Raw genomic sequence first — 14,810 nt, 5'->3', positions numbered from 1 at the left:
TAGCTGCTTGATCTGAGTAATGAATCTTCACAAATATGTGTGCTGAATTGATAGCACCTTACAAATGAAATTCTAGAGAGGAGTTAGTTTAGACTGGAGAGATCAGCAATTGAGATCATCAACTGAATCATCTTAATGACCAGAAGACAGTAATCTTACTCTTTCTGAGCTAACAGTGAGCCATGGCAAGCAGGGGAGGAAGGTTCTTCAGTGAAACAAGTCACTAATACTGCAGAAAGCTCTTCCAGTACAATAGAACAGCCAGCAACTTTGTGTCTGAAGCTCTTTTTACCAGTGACTCCTCGTTCCACTTATAGAATAGATATGGGCAAGATGATCAGGCATGGCTCTGCTTTCTCTGTCTACTACTACTTTGACTATGTTATATTCTTGGTGCTGGTTCCTTCTACAGAACAACATGATGGTGAAGTCCACAGGATTGTGGTAATTTGTTAACTCAAAAGCCCAGTTACCAACTTGTATGGAGATGTTTGACTAACATCTGCAGCTGTAACACGATCTGGGCTCTATGAGACTATTAGATTTTTCTAGAAGTAGGTATTTTGGTTCTTTAAGTACCCTTCTCAGAAGGGATCTTACAGCTCCATCAGCTGTTGCCCACTGTTGTAATACGGGTGTGGAACACATGGGGTTGGGCGAAGAGTTTTCTAATTTTCTAGTGAAATGTCACTCTTTCTGTAGACCGTCACAAGTTCTACTCCAGAGATATAATGTTGATTTTCCTGTAACTCACACCTTTCACATCTATTTCCTGCAAGTTCTGACCCCTGTCATCTTTGTATTTTTTCCTATGAGACAGGAGGGACTTGAATAGGAGGAATACCCTCCCCCTACCCAGGATGAAGCTCTGGCAAAGTGTTTTTCCTTAGAAAGTATTTCATTGTTATGCAGAAGGTTCTGCTCTATTTCCTGATAAGGACTTCTTTTCCCAGATCCTAGCAGGCATCTTTCTCATATCTTCATCATGAAATTGTGAGAGGGCTTCTGGAGGAAAACCCATGAGGATTTGGGGGCTCCCTTGAAGGTACCCAGGAGTTTCTGTTTCACATTGCCCCCTACTCAGCCTGTCATAACTCATCGACATTTAAACTGGTTTAAATGTCCCTACCAGTGTATGGTTCCAGCAGCTTCTGTTCTTGGATGAATCAGATCCTGACTGTCTCTCTGCATGCCTCCCTCCCTAGGTGGCACTGCACCCTGAGTTCCCTGATAGGTCCAAGGAAAGCCACAGTTTTTAGTTTGTACATTTTCCGACCCTGTATTGGAACAGTAATGATGACTTTCACTATACTGTAGTTGTAGTTAAGGCCAGAAGTCACATGAGAATTGCTGTTTGCCAGTTTCTTCTTGGTGCTCCAACTTTTAGCCCCTTTCCTGGTTTTTCTGCAGGAGAGAAAAGTACATGGTCACAGGCTTTACACCTTATGCTGATGACTCATTTGGTCCCTGGGAACTACGTTGGAGGAAAAAAGTTGCATCTCAGCTCAACCTTCTGTCCTTACTAGACATAAACCAGCACCATCAATTTCCTAAATTTCCTTCCTACTTTAAGTAAAATCACATAACGAGTCAAAACATCTTTTGCTGTGACACCAATTCTTATCATTTTTGCTCACAAAATCTCTACTTTTTCCTCCCCCTTTCACTCTAGTCTTTAGTATAGTATGTTATTTTTGCTAGCTTTGTTATTACACAACCAGTCCTAGGATTATAAAAGAATACAGCAGCATATATCACCAAAAAACCGAATAATCTGAATATTTCATTTTTATGTTTGTTCAACACGTATATATGAACTAAGAGCATTTGGTGGAAGCATGATGTGTGGGATGCCTTGCACTTTTAGGACATGCTGATCACACTCAAAGGTATCTCAATCCTTTGACCCTGGAGGCACCCTCACTCATGATTCATTCAAATGTCTTATAGAATATGCATTTTTTTGAGGAGCAAGCTGCTGCTGACGTTGTTGAAATGGAAAGATAAGATTGACTTGAAAATTTCTGCTCAGGAAATGTACACTTATTCATTGTAGTCTTGTTATGTAACTGTAGTAGTTGAAGTGAAACTTTCGGTATGCTTAATTTGAGCCTGATTCTATTGATTGGTCAAAAGCTGATGTGCTCTGGAGGAGAGCATCAGATAAAGCAGGGACTTATTTTTTTCCAAATATTTTAGGTCATGTGAGCTCATGGTTCTCCATGATCTTGTTTAAATTTAAAGGGTTAATCTTAATCAATTTAAAACCTTTTTGGCATCTATGTAAAAATAAAGCTTAAAATGCTAAACTTTCAAGAGCAGAATAGCAGTTTTAAATTACTCTGGTTATATTTCATGTGTACATTTCACGTGAAGAAAGAAAATACTGAAGTACTGCTCAGGTTTCTTTATTTGCCACTAAGTGAAAAGTTAAATTATACCCGTGATAATAATAATCTGAACTAATATGCAGCTTTACAGAGTGTATGATTAGAAACCCTGTTCTGGCTTACTGTGAGGATAGCAGTCATATCCTAAATTAAGACAGGAGGATTATCTGCTGTCACTCTTTCAATCCCAACTAGAAAGTACCAGATTAGAACTTGTTTGTCCCCAAATGCAAGCAGCGAGATGGGTCTGTATAGTGATCAGTGTGATTTGTGAGTAAATTACATTATCTTGGTAATGCTCTAATTTTGCTTAAATCTAACCATCGAATATTTTGCAAAAGATGCTTTGCCTTTCCATTAGACCAGATCATAGAGAGTTGTTTTGTGTTAAAGAGTGAGCAAGAAAGATGGTTTAGACTGAATTCAAAGCTTCTTTTTCAAAAGTATTTTTTTTTAAATATTTTTTTTATTTATTCGTACAGAACTGGGGTACAGGCCAGAGATGCGGAGGGTGAGAGGGTTCACCAGAGACAGAGCGGGGAGCAGAACAGGCAGATCGACGAAGTACACTGCTGAGGGGAGCAGTGGGCGGGCCAGGAGAGGTCTGCCTCGCCATGTGGTCGCCTCCGGGGCAGGCGGGGATCGAACTCATGCGGAAGTGGCTTTAGTTTCTCAGTGCAGTGCTTTAACCCGCTGCGCCACCAGGGAGGGCCCTCAAAAGTATTTTTTATCAGAATAAAGGAAGATGGAGAATATGTATCCATTTTTATCATGGAAACATAACTGAGGCTGGTGGTCTTAGCAGTGTGGGTGGGTGGAATGTGATGGCTACCAGGGCAGAGATGCATAAACTCTGCCATGTTTCCACCCAGAAACCACGAAAGAGACCACGAACAGCTTCTGCTACTCGGGACTCACAGATTCTAGCCTTTGAAATTCCTGTTGCATCTGGACTGGAATAATTGTATTTAACTGTCACTGTGCTGGAGAAGCCAGCAATTTCCCACGTATGTCCACTTGGGGACGGTCTGTGGTCAGTTCCAGACCTGACCTATGACAATCATTCACATACAGTCTCAATGAGGAGCTCTGTTCATTTCCTTTACTAATTAAGCTCTATTTAACCATATTCTGTGCTGAGAATATCTGATTTCCAGTTATGATCAACTGTGGCAACTACTCCAGAGGTCTCATCTTAAAAATAATGTTTCCTCAATAACATTAGCTTCTGAATTTTTTTTTTTTTTTTTTTTTTTTAGCTTCTGAATTTTTTACATCAACTTACTCTTTGGGTGCTCACTTCCCTACAAAGTAGACTAACCTTCCTATGAAATGGCAGAGAGCTAAGTCACCCCATTCAAAATCTTCACTTTAACCAGTGCTCTGACCATCTCAGGGAGTGGCAGTGTAACATTACTGGAGAACACCTCACTTTAGGTCTTTGCCAAGTACTTTTAAGTTTTTACTTTGAGGCTTCTCTGATTCTGTGGCATGGAAGTCAGGGATTGTTGCTGGACTTCTATATGTCTAAACAGGAAAAACAGGGCATGTACAAGGCCATTCTTGCAAATTGGAGGAGAGGGGTCATTGATAAATGCTTTAGCCTTTGAACATGGCCTGAGGCACATCACTGGGATTCTTTAGAATTTTTTGGTGGGATTACCTATAGTCAGTTCATTAATTTTTCCTCACATTGGCATTCCTTCTTCCCTGGTTCATGCTCTCTGCCCTTGACTCTGGCTTTCTGAGATCACATTCAGAACTAAACCACAAGCAAGCCTTTGTCTCAGGCTCTGCTTTCAGAGAAAGCTAAGCTAAAGATACAATGAAGCAAGGATCTAATTTGGGCTCTTTAGGTCTCACACTAAGATGTCAGCTTGTATCCGTATCATTTATTTTCTGGAGTGTATGGATTTCAGCCTCTTGTCTGCCACAGAACTCTTGTGAAAATCTGAAAGAAATCACATGTAAGAGGTAGTTGAGAGGAAATGACCTTGACAGGGATAAAGGGTATGATGACTGTATTAGGATCCTGAGGGAAAACAGATGGCACACTCACATCAGAATAATTCAAGGATGGCTTATAGACAAAGGGATGCATTCCAAAGGAGTGGGCAGAGAGACCAGCAGGAGCCCAGGATTAGCAGCTGATGGTATCCTTAGGGTAGGGATGCAAGATGAAGTACATACCCTGTTAGATTTGAATTTCAGCTAAAGGATGAATGACTTCTTATTGTAAGTGTGACCCTTATATTGCAGGGATAGTCTTATGTGAAAACATCATCATTTAACTACAATGAAAATTCATCTGACCATCCTATATTTATTTGCTAAATCTGGCATGCTTATCTTAGACTCAGAGAAGTGAGAAGATTAGAAAGCTTATAAGGAGAGAAACACGTAGAACAGGCTGTTTTGAGAGGAGCAGTATTCTTGGATCTAGGGATACAGAAAATTCCAGGCAACCATACAGGGAGGGAACTGGAAGAGTAAATTACCATGATCTTAATCTTTTTCTCCAGTCTTCTGCTAGGGTTTCCTACTAATTGAACCCAACCAGAGACCAGCGAGAAGGGGAAACTATGGATGCAAAGCAGCAGGTGAGCTTCTGTGGGTACAGGGCAGGGGGAGAGGGTGTGAGAACATCTGAAGTGGCGTGTGGAAAAGGCCCAGCACAGCAGCTATCGCTTCTAGTAGAAGGGACCTTAGCAGGCATTTCCTCTGATTCAGGTGAGATCATAGGAGTTGACATCTCTAGACAGAGCGCCAGATGGTCTGATTGTAATTATTTTCTCATCTCAGTTATGACCTTTCACCCCCTTCCCCCTTCATAATCCTGTAGGTTCTATTCCTCCATTAGTTCTTTAACTTTATTTTTTTGCTACCTATACATCTTGCTCACAGATCATGAACAGTTGCAGATCCTTTATTACATTCTTTATCATATCTTTTGTAAGCGATACATGGAGAGCTATTTGAAAATGCTCGTGTTTGAAATGAAGTCTACAATCTCTAGCTTCCTTGAGAGTGTGCCTTGGAAAGAAGCACAGTGGTAATGTGCTTCGAAAACATTGGCAAGCTGTCGACTTTTTTTTCTTTTTCTTTTATTTTTAGAAAAAGGTTTGTTTATTTATGTTTACAGAACTGAGGCCAGAGGTGTGGTGGGTGAGAGGATTCACCAGAGACAGAGTGGGGGACAGAACAGGCAGATCTACTGAAATACACAGCTGAAGGGAGCAGTAGGTGGGTCAGGAGAGGTCTGCCACGCCATGTGGGTCAGCTCCCTGGCCGGGAATCAAACTTGTGCTGCAGTGGCTTCGGAGAGCTCCATAATGTGGTGCTTTAATCTGTTGCACTACTAGGGAGAGAACATCTTTTTTATTTTTTTACATCATTCTTCATTTTGTGCATTTTTCCATCTCAGTTGTAATCCCTTTAGCTTCCCACCACCAATTCACCCGTGTGCCAGCACCACAGTCTAGTGCACTCTTCCCACCCCAGTTCTGACCCAATTCCCTTTTCCATCCCCATAAAATGTCTCTGGTTTATAGTTGTTCATTGTTTCCATTTTTTACTCTCTCTCTCTCTTTCCCCCCTAACCCCTCACATTTCTGTTATGAGTGAAACCATCCAGTATTTCTCTTTTTCTTTCTGGCCAAGTTGTCAATATTCTAATCAGGAACTTTATTTTATTCTCTTATGAGGTTTTAAAAATATTTCTGTTTTGAGTTGTTTTCATGAAGAAACAATGTTTTAATCATACTATGAGTGTTCCTACCAGAGCAGAGGCGAGCAGAGCAATACTGAGAGGCAGATGCCAGCTTCCCTGTCTGGCTGAATGACTCACTCCTTTGCAGAGGGCATGATTCAAATTCACACTTCAGAATAAATAAAAACAACATGCTGAGAAACTTCCCGGGTTACTTTCCAGTGGTTAAAAATCTGTTAGACACTCAGATACATTCTTAATAAAAACAATAGTATTTGTGGAGTGTTTACCATGTACAGATTCCTAGTATAAATACTTTATATATATCACCTCACTGACACCCACAACTGTGAATTAGGTGCTATTATTGTTCCCATTATATAGATGTGGAAAGTAACATGTTAAGAACAATTTGTCAAAGCTCACAGCCAGCTTTTTAAGTAAAACAGCCCTTTATTTCCTTTTCAAATGAAAGAAACCTAGTAGAGGGCAGACTGGAGCTCTTTGGTGGCTCCTTAGTGACACAGGGACTCCAGTTCTAAATGTCTGTCCACTATCCTAGCACCCCACTTCTGTCCTCATGTTTACCTCATGGTCTAAAATGGTTGCTGGGGCTCCAGCCATTTTACATGCACACACATTACAGTCTACAACAGGACAGCAGGGGGGAAGGAAAAAGCCACCTATGCTCATATTTCTACTAAAATATATTCAAGGCATAACCTAATTTCATAGTCTCACTTAGATACTCCAGTATTTCTAGGAAACAGGTTTTTATTCTAGTGGCAGTTTGCCTAGATAAAAAGTTGTAATGCGCTAGACAAAGAAAAGTAAATGCTGTATATAGGGCTGGGCAGCCACCTTCTTTGCTATCATGGCTAGGTGGGTTTGAATTCAGATGGTTTGAATCCCAAGACTATACCATGGCCATTCTTGGCCATACATTATAATGAATACACTGCAGGTCTTTGCCTTGGTATTGTTCTCAATAAATTCTCTTCTTTGCATTCAATGCCTTACATGCTGGTCATAGGCATGGAAAAGGTAAGGACGTCAATAAGGATGTCAACTTTTATTAGTAGAATAAAAATTCAGACAGATGACCGTCAGAGCTTGAGGAGGGGATGGGATAATAAGAAGGTGAGAACATAAACTTGTAGTTTAACCATAGGTCTAAATGTGTTGTCCGATTATAACTTTGCAGAAAACTAAGTCTCCAAGAATCCAAACACATAAAGGCCTATCATTTTTTTGGTCTTCATTTATATTAATACTTTAAAAAAATAAACTATTTCTCAAAAGAAAATATAACATGCAGAAATTTCACAAAACCCATGCTGGTAATGGTAATGAAAATTCTACAGCAAAAGCACATTTGATTAATCATATACATGCATGATTTTTCTTTTATACCATCTGTTTAGAGGATGAAAAATGTATTCTGCTGGTAGTTTGGCATAAAGTATATTTATGGAAAGATTTTATTTATAGTCTGCCAGTGGGTTCTGAGCCTGCCATGACATAGCTTTCAGAAGTAGGTATGCTGAAATGTTCAAATATTAATGCCAACATATTCTTATCATTAAAACATGAAAGTTAAAATGTTTTCAAATTCAGTTCATATTTTGGAATCTGTGGCTGCAGACTGAGCAATCTCTCTGGAACTCAGCTTGAAAAATTATTAAAGTAGTTTCTCTGGCCTTGGTTAATCCCTGTTATTGATGATATCTAAATGATTCTGGTTAACTAACTTTATTTTCTGGCTATCTAGTATTAAAAAATATAAGGTTTATCTCAAAATATTCAAACTGAATGAAATGCATATACTGACTGATTTTTAAGGGTGAAAAACCTTAAAGTACAGGAACTCCAAAATAATCAAGTCAATGGGGAGAACTCTAAGGGGTGGAACTCAGACACTGGATCTTTGAATATATTAAAAGCAGAGAGATGATTAAATTATTATAGATCCTTATCCTTAAAAAAATGCCCCAACCGAAGGTCATAGTCTTACCCATATACATATAATGTGAGTTAAACTTTCAAATTGTACTTGATTGTATTTTAGTTTTCAAGGATGCTGGTGAATGCTAACAAATCAGGTTGAAAGGAAGGCCTGTGGATTTTATGAGAAAGAGATGAGATAGGTCAGGTAGTCTGGAGATAATTTCAAATGCTCTTATCTACCTGCCTCAACTATCACAAATACACAGCAGAATTATCCTCAAATAGTCTTTTAATGGTGTGCACAGTTTTGAAACATTCACAAGATGAGTCAGATTTGCTGCAGACTACACATACTGAGACGTGAGAGGTCAAGCATGGAAACTTTGGACTTTGTTTAGTATCAGCAAAGTCAGGACTTCTCTAACCTTTTAAGTGAGATATTCATGAGTCATAATATGAGGGAAATAAGCTTTGTGCTATATACAACCCAACCATTTTTTGCTTCCAGGATGATTTAAGGCAGATCCAAGCTGACTTCTGGAAAGATTTTTAACCTAATTTAAGAGAGAAAAACGTCATATTCCTGGAAAGTCTCTTCTCTAGGAAATCTGAACTTCATTAATAAGATAATCAATATCTTGTCCTACTTGTACTTAATAACTAACATGCACAATTTTGCAGGTGTGTGTCAGTAGGATTGATAGGAAAAGACATTTTAACACACTTAAAACAAAGCTTCATGTTAGATGCAATAGGTATGGTCATAGAAAATGCCAGAAGTCTGGAACCCATATTGAGACCAGCCCTCCCACGATGAAAGGGGACTTGACTTGGTGAGAACAGTGGGAAACATTGTGATCCTTTTGTCTGATTTTTTCCCAGACTTAAAGGAACAAATATCCCACCCCTGCAGGCATTTGCTACTCCCCCCATCCCCAAAGGCAGTTTTCCCCTACTGAGATCAAGGTGCCCAGAAGGGCAACTCAGGCTCAACTTCATCCTTTGTTTCACTTGTTGAGAAAAAGGCAAAAGAGCCAAAGGTGATGTGTTTACTAGTAAGAGTGTGGAATATACATTGAGCTTGTAGTGATATCTCAGGCCAGGCCTTCACCGCTGCTATCTCAATTCATCCTCAGTCACTTGACAAGGGATGTTTTAGGGGAAATTTTTGTGAGAATTAGGGGCTGATTCTTTTCAACTGATAAGTAAATTCTTCTACTAGGACAGCTAGCAAGACTTTCAGAATTTTGAGGCAGATCATATCAGAAAGTTTTTCCTCCCCGAACACCCCAGCAAATTCCCTTTATTTTTCACTCAAGATCATAGTACATAAAAATCAAATCGACATGACCTGGTTTTTCAGCTTTTTGGTGTGAGATTTCTCTCCTTAAGAGTAAAGGTTTTCAATGCTGTAAATAGAGCTTTTCAGCCTCCTCCACTTGTTTTATTTGACCTCGAAGAAATGCCATTGAGAACAGGCCCAGTTTCTGTTTCTTGAGGTGACTGTTGCCCTCTGACACCTAAAATGTCTGATGTGTTGGTGGAATCAAACTGTAGCTTGTCACTTGGGACACTGAGTAAGAGGCTGTTAAGTGTCGCTAATATGCAAAATATGACAATTCAAAACAAAATTTAAAAATGCTCTAGATCACCAGCATTCTATTTCAGTTCTTTTTTTTTAAAGATTTATTTATTCATACAGAACTGGGGTACAGGCCAAAGATGCGGAGGGTGAGAGAATTCACCAGGGACAGAGTGGGGAGCAGAACAGACAAATCAACGAAGTACACTGTTGATGGGAGCAGCGGGCTGGTCAGGAGAGGTCTGCCACACCATGTGGATCTCCTAGGGCAGGCCGGGATCGAACTCATTTGGAAGTGGTTTAAGCTTCTTTTGCAGTGCATTAACCCGAGTGCCACCAGAGAGGGCCTAGTTCCTTATTTTAATATAATATAATTTTGTTGAAATGGAATGGTTTAAGCTCTGCTTTTCTCAAAATAGGTGGTGAATTCACTATGATGTAGGAATAATCGTCACTTTGATGGTAGAAAGAATAGAAAATCCAAAGGAGGCATTGCAAGACTAAAACCTGACTCACAAGAGGCTTTGGCGGTAGAAGGAATCAGCATAGCCATGGACCCAGCCATAGAAACCAAGATCCTTAGGCATCAATGACTAGATCAAAAGCACAAGTTCCAAGCAGGTATCAGGCTGCTTTAGGGAGTGTCTGAGCACAGGCCCAGAGGTAAAGATATGGAGATGAAGCCCATTATAGAATCTCTGGTCCCTTTCAAATTCTACATAGTTATCCAAAATCAGAAATAAACCAATAGCTCACAAGGAATGAGCTACCCCTCCCCCACCAAAGTCTATATCAGGGCTGTCTCTGCCCTGACTGGGGGCAGCAGTCTCTGCCCACCTGTGCCTCTGTAGGTCTTCTTTTCACCAGCTCTTTCAGCCGTATAGCAGCTTCCTGCTTCAGCTTCCTGCTTGCCGTGACCTGTGCCTCCCAGGGCTTTTCTTCATGAACCTCCCTCAATAGAGGCAGCTTTTTCTGCCCTGTGTCTATGCAAGCGTCCTTTACTAGTCTGTCCCTTTTTCTAATAACCCTGCCCTTTTAAATGTTAACTAACATCTCTGTCTCATAAAGAAATTTGCCTGGGAAATTTGCTGTGTGCCACTGAAAAGGGAGCTCTGGTGAAACCTTCCCCAGAGTGAACTCAAGGACTTGCTCTCTAAACCCATCATCTCCAAAACTACATCAACATAGCAAATGACCAAAAAGTAGCCCTGGCCTGAGTCCATAGGATTTACCAGCACAGAAAGACACTGTTGCTCCCCTTTTTTTATAGATGAGGAGATGAGGCCCAGAGAACTTAAGTTACTTGGCTAATATTTACCTTCTTAGACAGTGACAGAAGAAGACAGTGTTAGAACCCAGCTTTAAAACTAGTTCTCTGATCTACTGGAATCTACTTGCTCTTAATGTCAACATGTTTTCTAGATAGAAGTACCAGTCCAAGATAATGAGTTAAATAAGAGATGATGCATAAAGCCAGATACTCTAAGTCTGCACCTGTGCTGGAATCCAGGTAGAGACAAACTTCATTTTGCAATATTAGACCAAACCTTAGAGAATTTGTTACTGACACACTATTGTGATGATTTCAGGTAAAATTCTCTGAATTTATTTTCAATTTTCTGGGATTGTTCATTAGTTGATTAATTTTCTTCCAAGGGAACTCTTAAAAGGATTTTTTAATTTTGGGCACTGAGAATCAAGATGCTAACTGAAATATTACTTGTTCTATATAAAAAATATTCTCAAAGCCCACATTCCTGGAATCAGAATTAGGCAGAATATTGGATTGAAATCAAAGAATTCTAAGACAAATGACTAGGCACTTGGCAGAAGTGAGTAGTGAGGAGAAAGTACTGAATGTGCAGTTATAGTAAGTGAGAGTTTGAAGCAAGGAATGAGGGCAAGATAGATGGAAATTTTTGAGATTTGTGATCTTCATGTTTGACTAGAGGGGACTGGATGGCACACTTTCTGTCAGGGTGACAGCATGGGCTTAATCATCAAAATAATTTTTAAAAAAGATTTATTTATTTATGCATATAAGAACTGGGATGTAGGCCAGAGGTGCAGAGGGTGAGAGCATTCACCAGAGAAGGGGAGGGGGCAGAACAGGAAGATCAACCAAATACATTGCTGAGGGGAGCAGCGTGAGACAGCAGAGGTCTGCTGTGCCATGTGGGTCAGCTCCCTGGCAGGCTAGTGTTGAACTAGTGTTGCAGTGGCTGGTGATAGCTTGATAGTGCTGCGTCTTTAACCCCTGCACCACCAGAGACACCTCCCCAAATCATTCTTGACTATGAGCTAAGTGTAGCAGGGAAGAAAGGCTTCATTGAATGGCACTACTGCAAATGAAAAAGTGGAACAAAGTAGTTGTATTTATAAATATCAAGTTATGTGCACAGGTGCTGGAAAAAAATACAAAACATTTGTTGTCTATATCCTGGACAGAATCAAATTGTGATTTATGGTAGTCTGGACTTGTTCAAAGCACAGAGCCACCTAAATCATCTTTTCCTAGTTTCTAGCTGCTTCCTTCATCTTTTGCTTTTACCTAGTTCCTTCTTCCTCAAGAGGGCACCAACACCCCATCCCTAGAACTGGTCCTGCTGCCTATGGATTTCACACTAAATTGTGAAAACCTCTCTCTACAGGAAAGAACCTGATTATAGACCAATAAACCAATAACAAGACTTCCTAGTTTAGTTTCAAATATCCTTAAAAACAAATTGCATTTTGTTTAAACCCAGACTGACCATTAAACAAAAAAAAATCTGGCATATTTGGGAGAGGAAAACTGAGACTGTGTTCATGATCTCAGAATGGAAGGAGAAAGTTCAGCTGAACTACAACAATTATATGTGATTGTGCATTCACACTTGCAGGATATTTTTCTTAAGTCTTGGTGGGAACATGAAAAAAGATCTTATTTTGGACGTGGGGCCAGTATACAAACCAGTAAGCACACTAAGTGACAAACAGTCTTTGTTAAAATGCAGGCAGCAGACAGGTTAGATTTATGCCAAAGAAAGCTTAACAGTCTTCATCTTTACACATAACACATACTTTCATTTTGGTCAAGGAATACTATATACAAAAGGACACGTGATCATATCCTTTTTCTTTCAACTTTCACTTCATATGAAATAATATGCTTTGTTTCTCCTAGTTCTTCTTATTTGATCTATACCTGGCTTGCAAAACCCACAAGTAGCATGAATATTGTGTTACATTTTCTGTACTTACTTGAGAAGTATGAAGCACTTTATAGTTTTTGTTTCTTTTTACATTGTGAGCTAATGACCACACAGTAGGAGTCACTATTTATGAAGGTTATTTACACAGAGTTTACTGCTTTGAGCAAATAAAATTTACAGTAGTTTAAATCTAGCACTTAATGGTACACATAATTGTTATTGTGCTACAAGTTTATTAGACATAAATGGTGAGCAGTTTGCACACTTGATATTTTTTCCCACAGAGCCAGATTTTGGTTTTTCCCTCCTCATTCTACTTTGACTCTGGTTATTCATAAGAAGTCACTAACAGTGAGATCATTTTTCCCTAAAATCATGCTTCTGTGTCTCTGTGTGTGTGTGTCTCTGTGTGTTTCTCTTGCTGTCTGTGTTTGTCTCTGTGTGTGTTACTCTTGCTGTCTGTGTTTGTCTCTGTGTGTCTGTGTGTGTGTTTCTGTGTGTGTGTATGTGTCTTGCTGTCTGTGTCTCCGTGTGTCTCTGTATGTGTGCGTCTGTGTGTGCGTCTCTGTGTGTGTGTGTCTTTTGCTGTCTGTTTGTCTCTGTGTCTCTGTGTGTGTATCTCTTGCTGTCTGTATGTGTCTCTCCTCATTTTCATTGTTATAGTAACATTTGTAGTCTCATTAGCATCACCATCTTCCCCTGCATCTTGCACATTTTGATACCCACATGTATTAGAAGAGCAAGATTTTGTTCTAACTGCTAGTATTGGAGAAGCCTTGGTTCCAGATTTTTATCTTCTTTTGCTCGGGCAGGGTCAAATTCTCAAGACTTTGCTCTGGTCACCAATACTTAACCTCACTAACAACACATATTAATTTCCTATGGCTACCACACCAAATGACCACAAACTTGGAGGCTTAAAACATAAATTTATTCTTGTAGTTCTGAAGACTAAGTCTAGAAGTCCAAAATACAAAATGTTAGCAGGATTATGCTTTCTCTGAAGGTTCTAAGGAGGGATTCTTCTTCACCTCTTTCCAATTTCTTAGAGTTGCTGGCCATCCTTGGCTTGTATCACTCCTACTTCCCATCCCCTCCCTGTTAATGATCTCCTTGTGTCCCTTTGTGTCCAAAGTTCCTTCTTATAAGGAAACTAGTCATGTTGGATTAAGGCCCATCCTAATGCAGCATAGCACCGTCTGATCACAACATCGGAAAAGACCTTATTTCCATATAAGGTCACATTCATAGGTAGACATGAACTTTGGCAGATATGAATTAACCTAATTTAACCAGTTCTATCCCATCCTTGTCCTGGGGAGTCTTTGATCTATCTTCTTCTTTTACTCCTCATTTGATTTGATACCATATTTTCATACCTAAACAAGATTTTACTGAACATTTACTAATTTTCATAAATATTTCTTAATAGAATGATGTCACAGAGTAGACATGTTAGGGGATTTGAAGCTGCTGTGTCTCCAAAGTCTGAAATGGTTGATTCCCTGAAAAGAGGAGATAATAATATTGTTTGTAAAGAGGGAAATTCTAGACTATTGAGGAAGTCACAGGGCAATGTGTCAAGCATGAGTGGACCAGAGCTGGGTATCTTAGATGAAAATTAGTGACTGACTTCAAGGAGTGGGAGATTGGGAGAAATCCAGGTTGCCGGATAGGAGTGTCAATCTTGGAACTACACAAAGTTGATGAGGAGGATGCTACAAGACATAGTGTCAGATATCTAACACTGTTATGTTGTGACCCATTTCCTATCACTCACCACTTTCAACCAAGATAAATTTCTACTGATATGTTGCCTTTTTTAAATGGGAAAGAAAAAACAAAAACAAACAAACAAACAAAAACCCAATTATGATCAAGATATACATCTGAATAGAATTTGGTAGAAGTGTTCATATGAATGGTGATTTCCTTCTTGTTTACCTGGGAAGGTGATCAAAAGTGGGGTGTGAAGGGAGAAAAAGAGT

Source organism: Condylura cristata, unplaced genomic scaffold, assembly GCF_000260355.1.
Source record: "Condylura cristata isolate star-nosed mole 26May11 unplaced genomic scaffold, ConCri1.0 scaffold00002, whole genome shotgun sequence".
NCBI classification, from domain to species: Eukaryota; Metazoa; Chordata; class Mammalia; order Eulipotyphla; family Talpidae; genus Condylura; species Condylura cristata.
This window is presented reverse-complemented; position numbering follows the sequence as displayed.